The sequence below is a fragment of the Mustela lutreola genome, chromosome 2, assembly GCF_030435805.1.
Source record: "Mustela lutreola isolate mMusLut2 chromosome 2, mMusLut2.pri, whole genome shotgun sequence".
NCBI classification, from domain to species: Eukaryota; Metazoa; Chordata; class Mammalia; order Carnivora; family Mustelidae; genus Mustela; species Mustela lutreola.
The window spans coordinates 84,617,019-84,640,657 of NC_081291.1; the positions used below are offsets into that span (position 1 = coordinate 84,617,019).

Below are 23,639 nucleotides of genomic sequence, written 5' to 3' on the forward strand. Positions count from 1 at the left end.
TATCAGAGTAGCAAATTAAGTCCTGTCACCCCCCCATTTCCCTTCCCTAAATTGCTAAGTCTGAGACCATGCGTTAGTCTGACTGATAGAACAGCTTGAAACTAGGCCATTTGAAATACAGATGAATTCTTGTGGATAGGTGAGAAAATATGTCATTTTGAAAAGCTGTCTTCTACTGAAATCATTGCATAATGGCATTCAGCAGCATTAGAAACGACATGGAGAAGAAATAGTGCTTCGAGAATAGAATTTCTCTTAGCTTTCTTTAGAGTGCTGAGGAGTTCTTCCAGAGAAATACACTCTTGGTCGACTGATTAAAACTGATTAAAACTGGATCTCCAACGACTATTCTGACTGGGAGAAGCTGTCCTCCATACAGCACTGGACTGACTCTTAGTGGTGACAAAACACATTAGTCTCCATTCTCCTTCATTCCCTTCCGTCATCCCATTCCCGCCAAAGAAGGAGTCTTTTAGTGATGTTTAATTTAAAAAAAAAAAAAATATTTATTTACTTATTTTGATAGAGAGAGAGAATGAGTGAGAGGAGCAGAGGGAGAATCCCAAGCAAACTCCCCAATGAGTGAGAAGCCCAACGAAGGTCACCGTCTCAGGACTCTGAAATCACGACCTGAAACGAAACCAGGAGTAGACGAGTAACCAACTGCCACCCAGGTGACTGTAGTGGTGTTTAATTCTTAAAATGGGAGCTTCCCGAGAAAATTTGTTCCCTAGTCTCTGCAAGTTTCTTTGTCTAATCTGTTTTCTCAGCAAATAAGGACTTCAAAGAGTTGGCAGTGAGGAGTTAAGAAATGGTCAGTAAATGGGGAAAGAGAAAGGGAGGTATTCACACTGACCAAGAACCTACTAGTTCCATTTACTTTGCATGTAACTTCTTGTTATTCTCCCCACCACTTTGTGAGTGGTTATTAGTATTTCCATGTCATAAAGGAGTTAACTGCAACTCAGCGAGCATGAGATTTGCTCATGACCACAGATGCTAAATAGAAGAAACTGGATGCAAATTGTGGTCTCTTCCCCTTTAAACTCTTTTTACCATAACAGTTGAGGGCAAGGAAAGGAAGCAGGTGAAAGACGTTGCGTTTGGTGGGGAGAGAAGAGAAGAAGAAACAGGACTATTTTATGACATTTGTAATAAACATTTGGCCATGTTCACATCTGCATTTATAATTGATCACAGTGTAACAGCTAATATAAAATTACATAACTGCAAAGAACTGATTGTTGATTGAATTTATCTAACAGCCTGGTTACTAACCACTAACAATATGAAAGCTGTATCTGTGACTCACATATCCGTGCTCTTTATGTTATCAGAAGCATTTTTATGGTAATTCATTCCAATATCTGATAATTTTTGTAATGGCCACATCTGTTTATCTTTCTATATATTCATTCAGCTTTCCTCATTAGTAGGATATTAGCATGTAGAGAAATATATACGTACTTACATACATGCACACTCAAACAAGTTTTTTCTTTTTTTATGTTTTTATTTAAATTCCAGTTAGTTAACATACAGTGTAATATTAATTTCGGGTGTACAATGTAGTGATTCGTCACTTCCATACATCACCCAGTGCTCATCACAAGTGTCCTCCTTGATCTCCACCACCTATTGCACACATCGCCCCACCGCCCTCCCCTCTAGTAACTATCAGTTGTCCTATATAGTTGAGTCTGCTTCTTGTTTTGCTGCTCTCTCTTTTTCTCTCACTTCCTTTGCTCATTTGTTTTGTTTCTTAAATTCCACATAGGAGTGAAATCATATATTATTTTTCTTTCTCTGACTGACTTATTTCATTTAGTATAATACTCTGTAGCTCTATCCATGTTGTTGTAAATGGCAAGATTTCATTCTTATTTTTGGATTAATAATATTCCATTTTATACATATACCTAATAATATTCCATTGTATATATATACTGCTGCTTCTTTATCCATTCATTAGTTGACGGATCCTTGGGCTGTTTCCATAGTTAGGTTATTGTAGATAATACTGCTATAATCATCAGGGTGCATGTAACTCTTTGAATTGCTATTTTGTATTCTTTGGGTAAATATCTAGTAGTACAATTGCTGGATAGTAGGGTGATTCTATTTTTAACTTCTTGACAAAACTCTACTCTGTTTTCCAGAGTGGCTGCACAAGTTTGCATTCCCACCAACAATGTAAGGCTTTCCCCTTCTCTGCATCCTTGCTAACACCTGTTGTTTTCTGTTATTGATTTTAGTCATTCCGATGGGTGTGAGGTGATACATTATTGAAGTTTTGATTTGTATTTCTCTGATGACGAATGATGTTGAACATTTTTTCATGAGTATGTTGGCCATCTGCATGTCTTCTTTGGAAAAATATCTATTCATGTCTTCTGCCCACTTTTTAATTGGATTATTTGTTTTTCTGGCATTGAGTTTTACAAGTTCTTTATATTATTTTGGATACTAACACTTTATCAGTTGTGTCATTTGCATATGTCTCCCATAGGTTGCCTTTTAATTTTGTTAATTGTTTGCTTCACTGTGCAGAAGATTTTTATTTTGATGTAGTCCCAATAGTTTTATTTTTGCTTTTGTTTCCCTTGCCTCAGGAGATATATCTAGTAAAAAGTCGCTATGGCCGATGTCAAAGAGGTTACCGCCTATGTTTTTCTCTAGGATTTTGATTGTTTCATGTCTCACATTTAGGTCTTTCTTCCATTTTGAATTTATTTTTGTGTAATAGTATAAGAAAGTGGTCCAGTTTCATTCTTTTGCATGTTGCTGCCCAGTTTTCCCAGCATCATTTTTTGAAGAGATTGACTTTTTCCTGTTGCACATTCTGTCCTGCTTTGTCAAAGATTTACTGACCATATAGGTGTAGGTTCATTTCTGGCTTTTCTATTCTGTTCTACTAATCTATGTGTCTATTTTTTGTGTTAGTACAAGACTCTTTTGATGATTATAGCTTTGTAATATAACTTAAAGTTTGGAATTGTGATGACTCCAGCTTTGTTTTTCTTTTTTCAATGTTATTTTAGCTATTTGGTGTCTTTTGTGGTTCCACACAAATTTTAGAATTGTTTGTTCTAACTCTGTGAAAAATACTGTTGGTATTCAAAAAAAGGTTTTGATTCTTGGGACATCTCTAAGTTTTTACATTGTTTAAAACAATATACAATAATATCATTTTCTGATTATAAAAATAATCTTTGCTAATTAAAGTTTAAAAGTGTGATGAAAATAAATGTCACCCAAATCTTACAAACCAATGGAAACCACTGGTTTATTGTATTTCCCTATATTCTAAAATACATATCTACAGAAAAAAAAAAAACCCTTCTATTTTGAGATAATTATAGATTCATAAGAAGTTACAAAAATAGTGCAGAGCCATCCTGTATAACTTACCCAGTTACATTCAGTGGTTACATCTTACAGAATTATAGTACAATATCAAAACTCAAGGGGGCACCTGGGTGGCTCAGTCAGTTAAGCATCTGAATCTTGGTTTCAGCTCAGGTATTGATCTCAGGGTTGTGAGTTCAAGCCCCACATTGGGCTCTACACTGGGTATGGAGCCTACTTAAAAACAAACAAACAGTATCCAAATTCAGGGAATTGACATTGGTAAATGTGTGTATATAGTTCTATCATTTTTAGCACATATTCATATACTTTCCACCACAGTAAAAATTATGTATGTACATTTAAAAAATTAAGATCATTGTGTATAATATGCTTCATAACTTTTTTCTCCATTTAACAATGTACTACACTGAAGATTTTTTTTTTTTTAAGATTTTATTTATTTGTCAGAGAGAGAGAGAGAGAGCACAAGCATGGGGAATGGGTGAGGGAGAAAGCTCCCCACTGAGTAAGGAGCCTGATGTGGCACACAATCCCAGACCCTGGTATCATGACCAGAATCGAAGGCAGATGTTTAACCGACTGAGCCACCCAGGTGTCCCTGAAGATATATTTGAATACAATTAATACCTGTCCTATAATGATAGCATTTTTGTCGGCCTAGTTTTCCATTTTATAGACACACATCCATGTGCATCTTGGATAATTTTTTTATAGTGAGTAGAATTGTGTGGCCAATGGCTATGAACATTTTAAAAGCATTTGCTGAGGGCTCCTGGGTGGCTCAGTGGGTTAAAGCCTCTGCCTTCAGCTCAGGTCATGATCACAGGGTCCTGGGATCAAGCCCCGCATTGGGGGTCTTTGCTTCCCTTCCTCTCTCTCTGCCTACTTGTGATCTCTGTCAGTTAAATAAATAAATTAAATCTTAAAAAAAAAAAAAAAACATTTGCTGCATACTACTGAATTACCTTTTGAAATATTGTATCAGTGACTCATGTGAGTCAAAATGAATGATGAAGCCCATTAACCAGTGACTTGGTCACCATAGGTTTTAGCATTAAAAGAAATCCGTACCAGGAGTGGGGTGACCAAGCTCCCTGCTGAGCAGAGTTCCCGAGCAGGACTCAGTCTCAGGACCCTGAGACCATAACCTGAGCCAAAGGTGGAGGTTTAACCCACTGAGCCACCCAGAAACCCCTGAATTGTATATGTTAAATGAATGAATTATATGGTATAAGCTATATCTCAATAAAGCTGTTTAAAGAAAAAAAAAAAAAAAGAAATCAGTATCTGGGGCCCCTGGGTGGCTCAGTCGGTTGAGTGTCTGACTTGATTTTGGCTCAAGTCATGATCTCAGGGTCATGGAATCAAGCTCGTGATATACTTTACACTCAGCAGAGAAGTCTGCTTGTCCCTCTCCCTCTGCTCCTCCCCCTGCTTGTGCACATCCTCTCTCTCAAAATAAATAAATAAACCTTAAAAAAAAAAGAAAACAATACTTATTAGATAGGTGAAGGTGTTATTTTATCGTACATTAGTTTGCACATATGTGATTTCTAGTGAAGTTGAATATTTTTCATATTTATTAAACATTTCTATATCTTTCTTATAAATACTTTATTCCTATATTTTAGACAAATTTTTCTTATGGGGGATCCTTTCCTTTATATATTTCTAAGTGTCATTTCTGTTTGAAGGATATTATCCCACCATCCTATATGTAGTAGTGTTTTGTATGTTTGTTTCAGTTTGTTGTTGGGTTTCATATTTTGTTCACAATGATTTTGCTGTACAGAAGTTAAGGACTTTCATGTTATCAAACCTATCAAACTTTAATTAGTTTTCACTTTTGGAGAGTACTTTTCTACCTTGAAATAATTAAGTTATGTTTTTTTTGTTGTTGTTCTTTAAGGGTTTCTTTTTTTATATTAAACTCTTCTAAACATCTGCCATCTATTTTAGTGTATAGTATAAACTAAGTATCTAATTAATTTTTATTCTAAATTGTTAGCTATCTCAGCAATAGCTTTTAAAGTCCTTTTCATTAACCTGAAATGTCTCATTTATATATTAGGTTCCTATGTCTAGTACATAAAGTTTAGAAAATGGATTTTTAAAATTAAGGTATAGTTGACATACAATGCTACATAGTTTCAGGTGTACAACACAGTGATTCAAGGAGTCTGCATGTTTTGCTATGTTCACAAAGGTAGTTATCGTCTGCCATCATACAACACTATTACAGTATCACTGACTATGTTTCCTATGCTGTGCCTTTTATCTCTATGACTTAGTCATTCAACAGCTGGAAGCCTGCATGTCTTGCTCCCCTTCACCCATTTTGCCCACCCCTGTCTGGCACCCACCAGTTTGTTCTTTGTCTTTATGAGTCTGCTTCTGTCTTTTTTGTTTGCTTGTTCATTTTCTTTTTCAGATTCCACACTAAAGTGAAATCATGTAGTAATTGCCTATGGTACAAAGTGGATTTAAACTCAATATGAATTCATTTCATTTACCCGCTTACTCAATCTGCCGTTTGCTCATTCCACAGACATTCACTTAGTGCCCACGGTATGCTTTAGTTGTGGTTAAAATGGTGGACAGGGTGCTTGTCACTATAGGATTTTCTTTTATGACTGGGTTTGTAAAGGGAAGAGATTATAACAAATAAGTAAAAAATACTAAAAAGTTTAGATAGAAGTTCTGTGAGAAAAAGAAAATATGACTGTGTCTCCTGATTTCACACTCTAGTACACACTCATACCATCATCACTTGTTTCCGGTACATGACGTCTGGTAAATTCCGTTAGCTTATGGGTCACCTTGCTTATATGTCACTTCTCAGTAGCATTAGACAGCTCCTTTCCGCTTTTACCTTTGAGCCGCCTGTCTCCTTTGTTCTGTGTTTCTTCCACAGTACATGTTGCTTCTCACATGCCATGTGTGCTGTGGGTTATTATTTATCATCTGTCTCACCCTACTAGAAGTAAACTCCTCCAGGACGGGGATTTGTTTTCTTCATGGCATATGTCCAGCACTCTAAATGGTGCCTGGCATAAAGCAAGCATTTAATAAATGTGTATTGAGTAAACAAGGCTGGGAAATACTTAGTGACATTGCAGCTGAGTTCTGAATAAAAGGCCTTCTCTGAAAATATCCAGGGAACGATTATTTTATACAGATACATACAAAGAAGGATTTTTATATAAAACTCTTCTAATCACTTTTCAAAAATTTTTTCATTTAATCCTCTAATGATCCTATAGTGTACATGTAGTTGTTAATCCCATTATGCAGATGCAGTAACGAGGCACAGGGAAAGTGAATAACTCAGTCAAAATCACTCACCTGTCTAAACACAGGCAGCAAGCCAGGCAATACGGGACCAGTTTGTACGCTTATCCACTATGCTTTGCTGTCTTTCCAGGCATAGCCAGTGCCATGAACCTGAAGCGGGAGCAAACCTGAAGTTTTTGAAAGGACAGCAAGAAAATCAGTGTGCCTCGTGTTTATTTACGGATAAGGAACTAGTATGAATTAAGTTCAGAGAAGGAGGTGAAGGGGAGAACATAGAAAGCATTAGAGGCTAAGTAAAGAACGAGGCAAAGATTGTTCTTACTTTAATGATGTGATCTGAGTCACAGTTTAAAAAATTTGCTCTGGATCCTGAATGGAGAAGGAAGTTCATGAACAAGAAAAAATCCCCATGAACAGTTTGTTAATTCTGTTTCCTCTGGAAATAAATATTTTAAAGTTATAGTTAGTTTATAAATTACCTTCTTGAATCTCTTTGAATCTTTGTTATATTAGCTAACAGAATATATTTTGTTTCATTTTGTCATTTTTGGCACAGTGAGCTTTAATTCATGAAAATGAAGATGATGCAACATGAGAATTTTTGAGAAGATGAACAGAAAGACATAATAACATGCACCGATGTCAAACTGCAACCAATTCATAGTATCCTGGCTCATTTCCTAAAATTCAATCATTTTTTAAAACATCTTTGTTGAGGCACAATTTACATAGCAATTATGTTACGCAGTGACATAATTCAGTCATTTTTAGTGTATTTACGGTGAATAATTCAGTCATTTTTAGTGTATTTACAGGCTTGTACATTCATCACATTCTCATTTTAGAACATTCCTATCACCCCAGTAAGAAATTTTGTGCCCATTATCAGTCACAGTGCTAGGCATCCATGAATCTACTTTCTGTCTATAAACTTTCCTTTTCCGGATATTTTATATACATGAAATCATACAGTATATGATCTCTCATGTCTGGCTTCTTTCACTTAGCATAATGTTTTTGAGGTTCATCCATGTTTTAATATGTATCAGTACCTCATTGCTTTTTCTTGGTGGATAATATTCTATGATATGAATATACTACATTTTATTATTCATCAGTGGGTAGATGGGTTATTTCCACTTTTGACTATTATAAGTAAAAACTGCTTTAGATATTCCCGTACAAAGTCTTTGTGCAGAGATGTGTTTTCATTTGTCATGGGTGAAGACTTCTTTCGGAAAGGGTGGAATTGCTGGATTTTTGGTAAATCTATGTTTAACATTAATTTTCTAAAAAAAAACCCCAAAATAACCTGCATCATGGTTTTGTTCTGATAAATTGTCATCCCCAAATAATTTAGATTATTTTGCTATTAAACACAAATTTGTAAAACTAGCTTTTGGTATATATTGATATTTTAAGTTATTGAATATGGAATGTCTTTGCATTTCAATAATGTTTCAAATATTGAGAAATAATTTCTCTATGCTCAGATTTTTTTCTTGGTGCTAAGTTTGTGACTTGATTAAAAAGGTCTTTAAAAGGAAGATGCTCTCTAAGTTATCATTTCAGAACCTATATAGAGAGTTATTTCTCTCTTTAAAATAATCTTCATGGAACAAGAGGTTTGCAAATCAGAGTGAATATCTTTCTTTGTTATTTTAGCTGCTGACATTTTAAATTCAATTTAGAAGTGGCCTTATATTTTTAAAGTTAATGAAGTGGATTTCAGGTTCAGTTAACAGTAATTTAAGATGACAATTAAATCATTAGTGAAGCTAATTATTAAATCGAAAACTCACTGTAATACTTAACCTTACAAAGAAATAAAATCCTACATCCAAGGGCCATGCAGACTGTGAGCTGGTTGATAGGTGGTTCTTTTAACAAAGTAGCACAGTAGCAAGGTTGACACATGACAGTCCTATACATGGTATTATTTCCAGCAAGCTGAACTTTAATATTTAGGTTCAACCTAGCCATGATTTTTTTTAGCTAAGTGACATAGGGTATGAAACACTGTTTCACAGCATCTCCGGCATTGTTTCTGAGTACTATAAATATATCCACTATGTTTGCCCTGTTCATCTCCAACTCATATAACAAGCATAGTAGTTGCTGTGTTTATTATAACAAAAATAAAATCAGAATGATGTTTCTAGGAATGCTTTAATACTTTTGTTTTGGTAGCAAGGTCATGCATGTCTATTGGGTATATACCTGGGGCAAAATTGTTGGTGAATGAGGAGTGCTATGGTTTGACTGTGATAGATGGGGCCATTCCATTTCCCTAAGTGGTTAAACCTCTTAATACTATTTGATTATATCTGTTGCTCTATCTTAATTTAGTAGGTAGAACTGAAGACAATACAGATTCACTGACAGTGAAATAAACGAATGACTAAGTGATGATATGTACACAGTGGGATATTATACTGCAAGAAAAACAAGACTATAAAGTTCAAGTAACAACCTGCTTAAATCTCAAGGACATAATGTTAAATGATTAAAGCAAGACACAAGGTGAAACAAACTTGAAATAAAATCTCTATTTTTACAAAGTTGAAGGCAAAATTAAGCTGTGGTGTTAGAAGTGAGAGTAGTGGTTAATTTGGGGAGTAAAGAGGCTAGTGATGGAAAGGGGGCAGAAGGGCATTTTCTGGTACTGTTTATTTTGTGTCTTGACCTAGATTTATTCACTTTGTGATATTTCTTTGCACTGTACATTTAAGATCGACACATCCTTCTTGTATGTGTATTAAACTTCAATAGTAAGTAAAAGACAAGTAGGTGTTAGACTTAGAAAAATATTAATTTAAGTTCTTTTGATTTTAATTGTAACATTGATTTGACTTAAGCAGAATCATTGAAGCAAAATTTATTCAAAAAGCTTTCACACTGAGATTCCTTAATATATGCTATCCCATAGAGTATATTTTGCCCTTTATTTTTGTGATTTTTTAAAAAAAGATTGTCTTTGTAGTTTTGTTCCTTCTTAACAGCTTAAAAATTTTCCCAGTATTTAAATACATTTTTAAGAAAGTTTTTAAAGTTAAAGTTAACACAGTATAATATTAGTTTCAGGTGAACAATCTTGTGATGCAACACTTCCATAAATCACCTGGTGTTTATCACAAGTGTGCTCCTGACTCCCCATCACCTACTTCACCCGTTCCTCTACCCCCTACCTTCTGGTAGTAAGAGGGGCAGTACATTTTAATTACTGACAATAATGTTACTCTTGTGATTCTTTTATTTCAAGGCCATTTTGATTGTTTCATCATATACTTATTTTGTAAATTCCCCCAATACAACAAGGCTTTTTTTTTTTTTAATTTTGCTTTATAAATGAGCGTTGGAGGACATTTTTACAGATTTTTTTCATCCCTGTTTATCTATGGTGTCTCTCCATTTATTTAAGTCTTCTCTTATGCCATTTAGTAACATTTTCCTTTTAAAACTCAATTATAATCACATGGTTAAAATATGAGTACATTCTTGTTGCTAAACAATTAAAACAAATAAATTAAAATCTCAAATTCAGATATATCAGTTTTTCCTCCATAAGGCTATTCATAGTTACCAAACTTTTGTATACATCTACATATGTGTAATTGTACCCCAAGAAGACATATGGTTATCATGCTACAGTATTTTTGTTCTATATGAATTGTATCATATAATCCACATTTGTGTGTGTGTATTTTGATTTTCATTTTTCTCTACCAACAATATGGCTTATAAAGAGCTTTTTCCATACTAGAACATTAGAATTCCTTCATTCTTTTAAATTGCTGATTTGTATTCAATATAATAGGTATATAATAGATTATTTATACATTCTCTCTCTCTCTCTTTTTAGATTCATTTATTTGAGAGAGAATGTGAGTGGGGGGAGGGGTGGAAGGAGAGGGAGAGAGAATCCTCAAACAGACCCCTTGCTGAAGGCAGAGCCTGTTGTGGGGCTCAGTCCTGGAATCCCAATATCATGACCTGAGCTGAAATCTACAGCTGGTTTCTCAACCGACTGAGCCACCCTGGCACTCTTATTTATACATTCTCTTCAAGATGTCTTTAGTGAATTTTTTGCAGCCAAAAAGGTCAGCTCAGAAACTCAATTTGTTGGCCTACTAAAGGGACACCTTTCAGGAATAGATTCATAATAACCAAACTCACAGAACCTGAAGTAATAAACCAATTTATTAATGCACAGGTAGGTAAGTGCCAAAGGTTCAGATATCTCTAGAACTCTCACCTACTGTCCAAAGATACTCCATACAGAGAACCAAATTATCATTTGAATGTCGGCTAACCCAATTTTTAAGAAAATATATGCACATGACAGTCCATTTGATATGGGCTGAAGCCTTTCAACTTGGAAAATCAGTTTATAATCTTGCTTATTGAGCATGGAAGGAGAAAGAGGAGAGAGAGTGAAGTTAGGTACAGGAATCACCATCTCTGCAATGTCGGATATACCTGCCCTTGGTCAGAGAGATGTTTCCTAGGCAAAGGCATCCTCACCCATCCTCACTGCTGGGATGGCCCAGCTGATATTTGCCTCTGGTGTTCTCTCTTCTCTGAGCTTGCAGGGATGGCCCTGTATCTGATGGGTGTATTATATTCCATTACAATCAAGCATTATTCTCTGAGAGCAATCCATGTTATTTAATCCTAATAATAAAATCAATAATTACAGTAGTAGTGTTTATTTAGGGTTTATGATGTGCTAGGCACAGTTCCAAGTGCTTTAAATACATTGACTCATTTAATCTCTTTAAAGTGTCTTTCTCTATCTACATCTTTGTCCATCAAGTATTGATTTGACAGCTCATCTATCTGAGGGAGCAAACATTTATTTTAGTTACACACATTCTTGGAGTGGCTCTAAGTATAAGCCCAATATATGGAAACACAACTAAAATACATTAGAAACTCTAAGTAGAGGTGATTAATTTTGATTAGGTCAATAAGGAAAACTTCTCATGGAGGAGGAGAAGGGGCTTTAAGGCATGAGTAGAATTTTTATGGACAGAAATAGAAAATTCTTCACTCTTAAAAAAAATGACAATTATCCTGCTTAAAAGGTTAAGTTTCACTTAACTGTAAAGTTTGCTTCCATGAAATACCTAATTCCTCAATAATGTCTGACACATAAAATGTATTTTATAAAAAATTTGCTATTGGGGGTAGGGTAGGGAGGAAATATGAATATTTTCCTGTAAAATTCTTATTGTCTGATTAAAGTAAATGGAAATAAAACAATACTGTCATTGGTCTTTTCTTTCTAATTGTGTTTCTCATGCACTTGCACAATTTATATCTTAATGAAAATGAGGCTCACGAGAAGCTTTTAAAGTCCAGGAGGAGAAATTAGAATGCATTCCCCTTGATTGCAGCATTTGCTATTTTAGAGGGAAAAAGCATCAGTGGTCACTTATAAATTGTGATTCTGACCTACATTGCAGAGCTAGCACATTTTCCTGGGAAATTGATCAATAACACACTGTTAAAAGAGAACCTTGCTAATAGCCTTTCCTTAGAAAAAGGTAAGGTTGACAGTCCAGGAAACAATTTGTTCAATTTCATCTACTCTCCTGGAATTCCCAGCAGGTAAAATTGCTCCCTATTTCATAGTTACAAAAGCATTTCACTTAAAATAATAATGTTGATGTTGATTGCATTTTTAATATAAAATTTATAAACAAGGGACTTCTGGATAATTAATGTAGCAGTCTCGCTGTGTCTGACACCCTTTCTCCCAGCTTCTAGTACAGTACACTAAAATGATGTGTAGAGAAGACTGAAACAGGCATCAGAGGAGGAAACTAAAGGAAAAGCTGCAAGTCAAACTTTGCATGAAATTTCTGCTCTCACCGATGAAGAAAAATTGAGATTCTTATTTTGGGACTATGTTCCACTCCTCCACCTTTTGGATCAGAACAGAATAAAGAACCTCAGGGTTGATAGGAAGAGATAGTAAGTCAACCCCTTTTTGAAGGCAGCCATCCCATCAGTCAGGATTTCCCAAACTTGGCCCTTTGACATCTGGAACCAGAGAATTCTCTGTTGTGGGAGGACTGTTCTATGTAGTGTGGGTTGTTCAGTAGCATTCTGGTTTCTAACCACTGGATGCTAATAGCTCTTCCTTATCCCTGGTTGTGAACCAAAAATGTCTCTAGACATTGCCAAATTCCTTGAGAGACAAAACAGTTTGGGTTGAGAATCACGACATAGATGACTAGCTTAGCTCATGCCTCGAGCTTCTCTGTCCCACCTCCCTTTAGTCTCTTTTCACTCTCAATGACAGGAAGCCAAGGGGAAGTAGATGGCCATGCCCTGAAATCTGAGGTGTCCTGACCCTAAAAAAATTTTAAGAAACTCATTTAGATCAAAATTTATCTATGGTGCTAGAAATTAAAGTAATGGTTACTCTAATGGTATCAGTGGGGATGCAAAACAGGCTTCTTCAGTGATAGAAGGGTTCTGTATCTTGATCTAGGTGGTGGTTGTACATTTGACGAAATTAACTGAGCCCAATTGTTAAGCTGAGTACAATATTTAAGTATTTAAATTTAAGTTATTTAAATAAAATTTAAGTTAAAAATCTAAGTTAAAAATTTAAGTTAAAAATTAAATTTAAGTTAAGTTATTTAAATTTAAATTTACTTAAATTTAAGGTATTTAAGTTATACCTCAATTAACAATAAAAAACAAGGCTCAGGAGAAAGAAACCCCAATATAAGGCATATTAAAAGGAAAAAGACAAGGACCATTTCTTTGAAGATTGATAATGAGAGTGAAACTCTGAAAATTAAAAGATGTGAAGATCTTAGAATGCATGTGCTTGCATCATGCATGTATGGGAAGGCTAAAAGATTTCCATTTCTTCTGTGCTGGTGGCCTTTTAACATTTCTATGAAGCAAAGGGAAAATTAGAATTAAAACCTACGGCTGTAATTCAACCTGTTGCCAGAATCTTGAAGACATTTCAGCAAACTACAAAGATAATGGATTAGTCTAAAAAATGCAATGGATTAGTCCATCCGAGCTGTGCCAACAGAAACAGAGTGCACATGCCCAGAAAGTCAAGAAGGAGAAGCTCCCTATGAGCCATTTATCTGTCTCCTTGAATGTAGCATTGTACTAACCAGTGTTCTATGTAGGTCTTCTGTGTTGTCCCTTTCCTGGTGACACCAATGCTTTTACATCTAAATATAAAAAGCAATGTCCTAGAAAATGCGAGGCTAGAATAGAGTGCAGGGGTCAACAATGGCTTATTTGTTTGGGGAGTAGAGTTCATGCAAGTAAAGCCCTCTGTCCAGAGTAGTAACAGTGAGAAGGAAGTGTACATTAAGTAAATCTCAACATGAATGTAGAGCATCAGAATTCTGGAATGGTCAGTGTAATAGTGGTAGATCTGGCACCTCAAATCACGTTTTTCTGTAACAATGGTGTGCCCACTACATTTCATGACAGTTCCCCTAGTCCTCGTTCCTAACCAGGGTTCCACCTCTCATAGGGATTTGGAGGTTGCTGCTGTTGTCCAAAGCCAGTAAGTGGGAAGTGGTCAGTGCGTCTGCCATTTCCCACATCTCAGCAGGTTCATATTTTAAACATGATCATTCCGTCTAGAGTGACAGGTTTGTCCAAAACATTTAGTATGCTATGCATAATTAATCTGCTAGATCTACAATATGTCCACAATGGTCAATTTGTCCAGCCAGTAAGGTCTGTGCTCTTTGTTTGTTTTGCTTTTCCCTGGCATGTCTTCTAGGCCCAGATGAACTCTAGTATGTTTAAGGCGCAGAGAGGTCTGAGAACAAACACGGCTGGGCTTTGGTATATGCATAGCGCTTCTGCATGCACTGGCCCAGGACTGTTCCTCTGGCTTGTCTGTTCAATCTCTTTAACAGCTATCTCCTCTTCTAAAGGCGTGGTGGGAGTCATTCCTGCCTTGCTCTGTCCTAGTGCTTAGCAGCTCTCTATTAGGGATATTCTACAGAGATGAGACAGACTGGTTGTATCTTGCCCAAACCCCAGCCTGGGATCTGGGAGACCTGGGCAGGAGGAGACCTTTTCCTTTGGTCCTTTCCCAGTGTTGCTCTCACTTAGCACTGTCATGGATCAAGGAATTCCCCGTCAGTGACCTCAATGTACTTCTCTCCCACCTCCCTGCTTTGTATAGGAAGAGCCATTATTCATTGACTCACTTATTTATTAGTTCATGCATTCATTTAACAAGCATGTGTTATTTATTATTTAGCATCTACTGTGTTCCAGACATTACTTTGTGGGTGAGGGCTATAGCAGTATATGAGAAAGATAGGATCGTTATTCTCTTGGAGCTTATTGCTTAGCGGACAAAAGAGACTAAGCGAATAGACAATCAAGCAAGCATATATTAGGAGGTGGGAAGTGCTAGGGCGTAAATAAGACCAGGACATATGATCCTGACTGGGGTGAGGTATGGGGATACTTAGAAGATGTAGTTTTTTTCCTACACAAATAAGAATGTCAAAGACTTTGGAAAATCTTAAAATAGCCCCAAGGTTATTAACTGCAGTCTGATACTCGATAGCCTATTGACATCCATTTTCTCCAGTTCCTCCTAAACAAACCACTTCTCAATTGTTCATGCATATCAGGGAAGGCTGAGTGAACCAGCTTCACTCAGCTGTTTAATATCACCCATTCCTAGTAGCATCATCCCTTTGCCAGTGACTAGTTTAAGACTCTGGGCCTAAGCCAATCAGCACATGATATGATCTTGTCACTAGAGATCTGTTCAGGGATGGGCTCATGATCCAGTTTGAGCCAGTGAGAAGTACAGGGGAGTTCTCTGTAAATGTCTGGGAAGTTTCCTGGAAAACTGGAAGTTTTCTGGAATAGGAAAAGGTGGTTTATGTCTCTTACTAGATGTGAATGAAAAGGTAAGCAGACAGTTGTTCTTGGCAGGTGGCGTATGGCTGTGAAGTAAATAATCCTGAGAGGAAATCTGACACTCAGGAAGTTATCTGGTTCTTGAGGACATCAGTGAACCTCTAAGCCAGCCCGTCTTGAAAGCCTGCTCTTTTGCACTCATCATTTCTGTGTGGGTCACAGCTTCTGTTTATGGACAGAGCAGGTTACAAGAGCCCTTAGGAGCAGCCCTCAGCTGGTGGTGGATGGGGGATGATGGAGAACTACCCCAGTGTTGTTCCATGTTTGAGACAACTCTGAGCATCCTATGTGACAGAGAAGCCCTCTCCAAGGAGAAAATATGTGCGCCGAGCTGCGAAAGACAAGAAGCCGTCAGTGAGAAGAGTACGCACAGCTGAGACACTGGGTTGGCAAGGACTCCAGTGTGGGATTTGTTCTGGCATATTCTAGATTCGGAAGAAAGGAAGGCAAGTACGGCTGGGCTGGTTGACAGACAGCTGGGGTTCTAGAATCAGTCTGGCTAAGTCCTCCTCCTCATCTTGTGTATAGTTTGGCCTTGAGCAAATTGCTCGACCCTTTTGAGTTTCAGTTTCCTCATCTTTAAATGGGCTTAATAACAGCACCCGTATGGACAGCCTTGTAATGAGAATCAAATGAGCTCATGAATGTGAAATGTTTATCACAGTACCTGGGCCAGAGTAATTATACTCTCATCTAGATTAGGTTTGCTTGCCTAATGTTCAATTTGCCACAGGTTTTACATCTTTCTGGGGTCTTTGTCAGAATAAAATCACACCCAGCTGCACCTTGGGACAACAGAGTGTAAACCACTGCGCTGGTAAACCCTGAGGAACCATAACTAAGCGTTTTAGATAGGGATTATCTGGATCAGTTTAGAGCTCTACTTGCCCCAGAGTTTTCCTCCCTGCCAGGAAGTCTGGAAGCATGCCTTAAAAGCTTGCAAATGTGAGATCAGTGTCTCATCGGAGCAAGAACACATCGCCTCTCCTGGAGCAGTGTCTGCTACAAGCTATCAAAAGATAATCTGTCAAAATCCATAAAGCCTGTGGCTCATGATGAACACATTGGCCAATTTGTCCATCAAATAAAATTAAAAACCTACTACAGATATGCTATTGAGAAAAACTGGAAGTGCTAATTAGGCTCCCTTGGAACACACATAATGTATTACCTGACGGACCTTGACACATGTATTGTGGGCTGCTTTGAAAGCCTGTCTCTGGACCTTGGAATCTAATGGATAGCATTACTTCAGGAAAGATTCTGAAGTAACCTTTATGTCAAGGGCCATCAAAAATACCACTGCCTCTTTAGGCCATATTCAGCTTCCAAGGAGTCTACTGCAGAATCACATATGTTAGTTGCATGGATGGCTATGTGCAGTAATCCCAAAGCTTACCTGCCAGAGAGAGGAATTCTACTCAGACTCTTAGCAGTGTGTTACCCTAAGTCCATGGTGAAAGCCATTGGATTTAATAACATTTATTTGCTTTCAATAAGAACAGAGAAAATATGTTTCAACTCACTTGCCAGTAGTGATATTTTCTTTAGAGCTCCCTGTCAGAGATGTCTAGTAAAATAATAGGAACTGCTAAGTAATATTTATCTAGGGCAAGTAATATTCTTTTGACCTCTAGTAAGCTCTTAAAGTAATCAAACCTCTCCACATTTAGTCAAAAGCAATTAAGTGACCATTTCTATCTACCATCATGTACTAATTTTCTATAATTATGTGTTATTAAAAGTGAAATGAAGAGATAGAGAAAGATACAATTCCTAGCTGTGCCATTACTCATTCTTTAACCTTATTAATAATAATAGTAATGATGACAGTTCATATTTATGACAGCTTACCAAGGCCCAGGCAATAGGCTTAGCATTTAACTTACACCCATCTCATTTGATATTTGCAAAAAGTCTTTGGGAGGAAGATGTATTATCATTATATCTTTTTAGTAGTTGAGAAATAGAGACTTGAAAAGGTTAAGACATTTGTCCGGGGCACACTCTTAGTAGATGACTTGGTTGTGTTTCTAAGTTGGGCTGCCTGGCCTGGCAGATCATGTATTCATTGTATATTCTGCCTCCTCTGGGGCCTAATTTACACATCTATATTTGTCTTCCTCTTCTAAGCGACTGGGGAGTCCAGCGCTCAGCCCAGACTGAGTTTCCAGACTCAGTGTAGGAATGGGTGGGCTGACTCACAGCTGAGAGCGTGGAGCAAAGTGGGACTGGAACCAGGACTGCAAGCTACAGGAGGGCAGGGCGGGGAGCAAGGATATGTCTGAAATGCCCACTCCTAGTCCAGTGAACCAAAGTGAAGGATCAGCAACAGAGAACCTGAAAGCCAGAGCAAGCAAATTTGGAAGTCAGCCTGGAGAGATTGCCAGAGTCTGGGGAGACGGAAGTAATGGGGACATATGAGAGATGTCCAGGACAAAGGTGGTGGCAGGGCAGAGCTGTAACGGTAGCTGAGCACATTCCTGTGATCCAGGAGATGGAGCTATTTGTGTTTTCTCTCTTCTACAGAACTCATGGAGAGTAGGGGAAATAGCTTAGGTGCAAACACTTTGCAAACTCTGAGAATGTTACTGCGAAGTGTTGTCTGTGTTTGTGAGTGCAAAGTCAAATAGTGTGCGTCTGTGTGTCTCCTATAGCACCCTGGGCTATGGACTGCTGACCTAGGACACCTCAGTTAGGTTTAGGACTAGGAGAATAGTAGGAAGACAGTTTTGGCAAAGAAGGAGAGAAGATCACTTTCCAGCCTACTCATGTGTTCCAAGGGGAGAATATTGAAATGTACCAAGAGAAGAACAAACACTATTGAAAAATAATGCTGCAGTGCCATGGTTTCTAGGTGATAGTATGTGGTGTATTGGTAAACTGGATACAGGATTTAAAATGCATGTGGTGGATTTGTTTTGTAGCTCAGTTCAGCATGGGTTCATGGCAAAGGCAATCTCTGGGGTTTGTGAGTGCAGTCATTATTCTGGGCAGGGGGCAGCTCAGATGCAGTCAGGGAGAGAGCTTGGTTGACTTCCTCCTCCCCATTCCCTGCAGTACAGGGAGGAAATGTGCAGAAATCTGGTCCTGGGGTCCTAGAGAGCCCATGTTGGGGTTTCTCTTCTACTCCAGCAGCCCGGAGAACTAGAACTAACAGCAGTGGGAGGCAGCTGGGTTCAGACCGCAGCCTTGGGGAATGCACCCAGCAGGGAGGCTAGTGCCTGATTTGGCTGGCAGCGGGACCAAGACGGGGAGCGGGCAGGGGCACAGCTGTTAGCTGGCACGGACGCCTGGCAAACAGCAAGCCCTAAGCCAAACGCTGGAGGTTCTGCAGCTTCACCAACAATGGGAAGAAGCTGTGTGGAGATATTTCTCTGCTGGGAATGCCCTTCACTCCCACTGCATACCATTTACTCGAGGCTGCATAGGAAATAGACATTGACATCAACCGGCCCTCTGCATCATAATCTGACAGAAGAATTCCAAGGACAGTCTGAAGAAATCAGTAAGCCCATCCTTCCAGTTGGTGGGGGAAACACTAGGCCAGAGTAAGCCTTACTTTCCTCAGGGCTGAATAAGTAGGGAAAACCCAGAAAAGCCAATAGAGGAGAGAAAAATGGAGAGCTCACTTTGAGGACAGAGAGAAAAAGGACAAAAAGTTTAATGACAAATGAATATCTTAGGATCAGAAGGAAGTGATTAAACAGAGATAATTGAGGTTTCTGAAAAGGAGATCAGAGCAAAGGGGTGAGAGTGACATTCAGATACATGATAGAAGAAAACTTGCCTGATCTCTGGGAGCCCTGATTATGGATATAGAAATCACTCATGCAGCATCTGTCTGTATTAATGAAAATGTATCTAGACACATCCTGGTTATTTTAAAAAATTTTCAATTCTTCCAAAGTATCCAGGGAGAATATCAGGTGGCCTATGAAGGAGGCAAATCCTAGTTCTCTCTGATAGTCTCTCTATAGTATTAAATTTTTTTAAAGAGATTTTATTTATTTCTTTGAAGAGAGAGAGAGAGAGTGGGTGAGAGAGAGCATGAGTGGGGGAGTGACATGCAGAGAGAGAAGGAGAAGCAGACTCCCCACTGAGCTGGGAGCCCTATGTGGGGCTAATCCCAGGACCTTGGGATGAGCCACTCAAGATGGCCAACTGAATGAGCCACCCAAGCACCTCTATAGTATTAAAGTTTAGAAGAGCATAGATTACAGGGATATCTGGGCAAAGATTTGGTATAAGAATGGAACAAGAATTTTATTCTTGCATATATATGTAATTTTTATATATAAATTTATAATTTAAATTAATTATATATTATGTATAATTAAATTTAAAATAATTTATATTATAATAAATATATAAATATATGGAAATATATTATAGAATATATATAGAAAACGAAGTTTATTCTTGTGTGTGTGTATATATATATATATATATATATATGAAACAATAATGACTCAAAGGTGAACTTTAGCTGACCCAAATATAGGAAACTTAGGAATGGGAAGATTATTGTACAAAATGGTTTGCTCTAAATGCAAGATATCCAGAAGTTAAATTTAAAGAAGTGTTGCAAATATACTTTTAAGCCAAAGAAAAATGTCAGAAACAATTGGAAAAAAATACATTTAATAATAATTTGGCAGACTAGGTTATGTATGTTTGTCCAAAGTATTTGACACATAGTACATGCTCTATAAGTATTTGCTGAATGAGTATAGGATTTTTACCATGTATGTAGAAGTAAGTTGAAGAAATGGAGATGGCCAGAACTTGGAGGAAGCTGAGTCATCTCCTCCTTCTCTTGTGTAAAGTAGAAAACGCAGGAGAGTGAGTAGTGGAACTTTCTGTTCTTTTAATGCCTTATTTCAAAGTGAAAGTCAAGTACATTATTTCCAAATGATGATTATTATTATAAGGTCAAAGGGACTTGCTCACATTCTCTGAGTGAATAACTTAGGTCATGCATCTAGGAAGTGTTGAGCACTGTCAGAGCAGACAGTTACCTCTCACCATTTAAAAACAATGCTCCTGGGGCATCTGGGCGGCTCAGTGGGTTAAGCCTCTGCCTTCAGCTCAGGTCATGGTCCCAGGGTCCTGGGATGGAGCCCCGCATTGGACTCTCTACTCAGCGGGGAGCCTGCTTCCCCTTCTCTCTCTGCCTGCCTCTCTGCCTACTTGTGATCTCTCTCTGTCAGATAAATTAAAAAAAAAAAAAATCTTTAAAAACAAAACAAAACAAAATGCTCCTTCTCTTTTTTGTGGTTCCTGGGAGGTGGTAGGTTGCTTCAGAATGGAGCTGAACATCTTTTTCCCAGAGACTTGCTGAAATGGATGATGAATGCAAACTTTTTACCTTTTATGAGAAGCATAAGGCCACAGAAGCTGCTTCTGCTGCTGTGGGTGAAGAAGGCAAGGGTGACGTGGTCCGAATCCGTGGTGGCGATGACAAAAAAGGCTTCACTATGAAGCAGGCTGGTCTGACCCATGGCCATGTCCCCTGCTGCTGAGTGAGGGGCATTTGTGCTACAGACCAAGGAGGACTGACTGGAGAGAAAAAGTGCAAACCTGCTCGAGGTCGCACTGTGGATGCAATCTCAGTGTTCCCAGCTTGGTCATTGTAAAATAAAAGGAGGAGAAGGACCTCCCTGGGCTTACTGCTGTGTCTCGTCACTTGGCATGCAAAGGAGCTAGCAGGATCCACAAGCTTTTCAGTCTCTCCCAAGAAGACGATGTCCACCTGCATATTGTGAGAAAGTGCCTGAATAAAGAAGCTAAGAAACCTAGAATCAAAGCACCTAAGACTCAGCACCTTGTTACTCCGTGGGCCCTCCAACAGAAACGTCAGTGTATTGCTCTGAAGAAACAGCTCACGAAGTAAAACAAGGAAGAGGCTGCAGGACGGGCTAAACTTCTGCCAAGAGAAGGAAGGAGACCGAGGGAAAACGCCAGCAACAGAATGCCGAGGGACAGAGCTGTCTTCCCTGAGAGCTTCTACTTCTAAGTCTGAGGGGCCAGTCAAAAGTGAGATTTTTCTAGAGTTACAAATAAATAAGAGCAGAGTTAAAAAAAGAAAAACAAGCCAGTGTTCCCCTGTCAATAATGGGAGCATAATGTGTCCTTCCTTGGTTTCTCACGAAAAATTCAGCCATGGAATTTGACTCAATCATACCACATTCTCCTCTCACCTCTGTTCTCTATTAGGGTGATTCACTCTTTCTTAATTTTTCACATTGTTCCTCTGAATTTCTATGATTCATTGAACTAGGTTAGTCAGGGCTTTCATTTTTAGAGAATTGGTTGCAAATTGATTCATAACATGGTTCTTTTAAGATGACCACTTAACAATGAGTCATTGTTGGCTTTTACAGGTGTCTGTGTCAGTAGCTCACTCCTTGCTGAGCACTGCTCTTTCCTCAGGGAGAAACAGTCCATTTTGAGACTGCAGGGACCTCATCCACCAATTCACAGTCGTTTGTGTTATAAGCAATACCAAAGCTGTCTGATTCTAGCCACTCTAGAGTGAGGGGAAAACTAGTTAAGACTATTTGCATTGTCTGTCTCAGGGAAGACAGGGAAGCTTATTCTGGAGATGACTGATTCCCGAATCAATTGCTCGCAAACCCCTTGGCTTTATCATTATTCATACATATTGGATCATCTTTTAGATAATCTGAAGTTGTTCCCTGATTTGGGGGTGAAGTCTAGGGCAAGTCTTTATCTTTGTTCTAGGAGCAAAGCTTCAAGAGATATTAAGGGTGCACAACTCACCTCCCTCCTGATTTGACCCTAGCTCACAATAAATGTGGCAGTGGGTTGGGGATTTCCTGGGAATTTCTTTGCTCTGCTTGAAATGTGCCAGAGATGCACAGCCCTCTTCTTTGTCCTCTGTTGTTTATTATATCCAGAGAACATTTAATTCTCTGTTTGAAGAAGGCTAAAGCTGGATTATTTTTGCCTAAGGATTATCACTTTGTGAGTTATCAGGGGTAAATTTTAGACTACTTTTCCTGAATATAAACATTGTACACACACACATACGTATATGTATGTATGTGTATATATATATATATATATATTGCATGTATGTTTGTATATATGCATATATGTATATATTTACATAAAATGTAGTGTTTCAAAGTCAAATAAAATATTTTTATATTGCCTATTTCTTTTTGTGAAAGTCAGTAACTTTTTATGAAGTCAATAACTTTGACTTTATTACTATTACTTAATAGATAATATAAGCATAAAGGCATGAAATAAATCGTCTTTACAAAATATTTTAAATGACAAATTCATATCTCCTAACATCTGTATAATTTTCTCAATAATCTTGATTTCTTCTACTTTTAATGTTATGATCCAATAGTTTTCAAAATATTTCCATCCACTATGTGTTCATACTATAGATATAATATATATATATAATATGTATATTTCATATATAGATCTCTATATACATATATACATCTATATATATGTATATAGAGATCTATATCTTTGAAATATCACTTGGTTTGATTTTATCACATGAATATCCAAAGGACTTAATTTGTCATGTGTTCCCAATCCTATTGTCAGGAAAGAGGTCCTGCAATTGCAGGGCTGCCAAAAGGAAGAATAATAGTTTAGATCACTGGTTTTCCAATTCACTCATTCACTTGCTTTGTTCGTTTCTTTGTTCATTCATTCAGTAGGAGGGAGAAAATAAAATATATTTAATATATATTAATAGTATGTAATAGATTACAATTACATGCACACGTATGTATACACTCACGCATATATAAAATCTAAGGGAGCGTGAATCTGCCAGCTCACTGTGGTCTTCTGGTGTGTGCTAGGGGCTTGGTGGAGGTTGGAGTGTTAGGGAATAAGGAGATTTACGTCGAAACGTGAGGGAGAGAAGGATCCATGAAAGAAGGTGAAGTGCGTGTGGGGAAGAGTGGTGAGGGAGTAATTTGCGGGGATGCATTGTGAGCTGAGGAAGGGAGGCCAAAGCCTTGGGGCGG

At 37.8% G+C, this 23,639-nt stretch overlaps 1 pseudogene; it reads left to right on the forward strand.

The window, feature by feature from the left end:
• Positions 1 to 20,936: 20,936 nt before the first annotated feature.
• LOC131825558 (small ribosomal subunit protein eS6-like) lies at positions 20,937 to 21,785 on the forward strand (annotated as a pseudogene).
• The last annotated feature ends 1,854 nt before the right edge of the window (positions 21,786 to 23,639 follow it).